Below are 1869 nucleotides of genomic sequence, written 5' to 3'. Positions count from 1 at the left end.
CCCTTAAAAAAAAAAAAAAAAACTACTATAAGGGGTCAAAATAGAACTTTAATAAAATATAAAAGTAAATAAAGAAATCAATTTTAATTAAATTGTATGTTGAAGAAATTAAAGAGGTTGTAGCATTTCTATCGCAAAAAGGTGGCCAAAAATAAAAAATTAAGTGGATATTTGAATTAAATGTTTGCTCAATATTAAACAAGGATTTAATCGTCATGTAAGTGTAACAACAGCAATTATCAGGCCTTTGGTGCCCTTTGCAGGCATTTGTAATAATGCAAATTGTTTATTTTGTATTAGGATTATGCATTTTAACAGCGTTATTCAATGAAATGATTATTATTAATTAACCAATCATTATTGCCTCATTGTTTTTATATAATACATTTTAAGTCATGAAAACTAGAATATTAAGTCAGATGCGTTGTTGTTGGTGGTGAAATTATTACTGACATTAAAACACGTTACTAACGTCAACAGTCAAAAAAGTTGCACTTATGAACGTAGCTACCTGAAACCCAGAAAGACAGAACATTCCCCTAACGTTAGTTTTTGGTTCCCGTTTTTTTTTTTTTTTGCAACCACAAAATAACGTTCCCAGAACGTTGCAGGGTGGTTATTTTTAAATAACCTAAAAATAACCTAAAAATAACTAAGAAAGTTTCCTAATGGTTATTTTTAGGTTATTTTTTGCAACCATAAAATAATGTTCTCAGAACGTTGCAGGGTGGTTATTTTTTAAATAGGCCTAACTTAAAAATAACTTATAGAGAACGTTCCCTTATGGTTAGTCTCAGGTTATTTTTATAACCCTGTAAAACTATCTTTCCAATGAAAACGTCGCAGATGTTAATGTGTAATGACCTATACAGCCCTGAAATTCGCATTTATTAAAATACAGGAATTAGATCAATCAAAACGCGATTTAAATTATAATATTGAGCCAGGGTTAAGCGTAGAGTGATAACATAAATCATAAATTTAAAAATAACTTATACAGAACGTTCCCTTATGGTTATTCTCAGGTTATTTTTATAACCCTGTAAAACTATCTTTCCAATGAAAACGTCGCAGATGTTAATGTGTAATGACCTATACAGCCCTGAAATTCGCATTTATTAAAATACAGGAATTAGATCAATCAAAACGCGATTTAAATTATAATATTGAGCCAGGGTTAAGCGTAGAGTGATAACATAAATCATAAATTCGTGTATTTGTTTAATCTTCATTTACTGCGCGCCTCTGATCTGCACGCGCTTCTCCAGCACGCGCTTTCGAGTTGGTGCCCTACGCAAACTGCGTACTCTGCGTATAGGGAGCGGCGGTACTGTATAATGGACAGATGGTCTCTAAACCTAAAATGGACAGATTTACAGCAGAATTGTAATGTTTTATAAACTTCATTTACTGCGCGCCTCTGATCTGCACGCGCTTCTCCAGCACGCGCTTTCACATGTCTTTCACAGAGAGCCGCGCGCTCGCAGAATTTTAAAATTAACGGCCAATTTTCGTTTTACTGGCTGACTGACTCGCTCGTTTATCGATCTCTTTATTGAATGATTACTTAAAATGAATATATTTATGTATATTAATAAACTGTATATTGAATTTGATATTTTAATAGCATCTTAATACATTCAGCCATGTTAAGTGTTTGTTTTTCTACAGGAGGAAAAGGCTTGGCGAGAGACTTTGCGCAATGTTCATATTCTGCTGTTCTGTGGCCACGGATTTGCGGGTCTTGTCTTTTTCTCCCACAGATGGCTTGCAGGACCCTGTACGTTGCGGTACAAAATTAGTTTTAATCGTTTAATCACCACCACAGCGTCTTGTCTCCATTGGCAACACGCACGATTTGTGTCGATT

This window comes from Sinocyclocheilus rhinocerous, unplaced genomic scaffold, assembly GCF_001515625.1.
Source record: "Sinocyclocheilus rhinocerous isolate Xijiao unplaced genomic scaffold, SAMN03320098_v1.1 scaffold53, whole genome shotgun sequence".
Lineage (NCBI taxonomy): Eukaryota > Metazoa > Chordata > Actinopteri > Cypriniformes > Cyprinidae > Sinocyclocheilus > Sinocyclocheilus rhinocerous.
Note: the sequence above shows the minus strand (reverse complement) of the source record.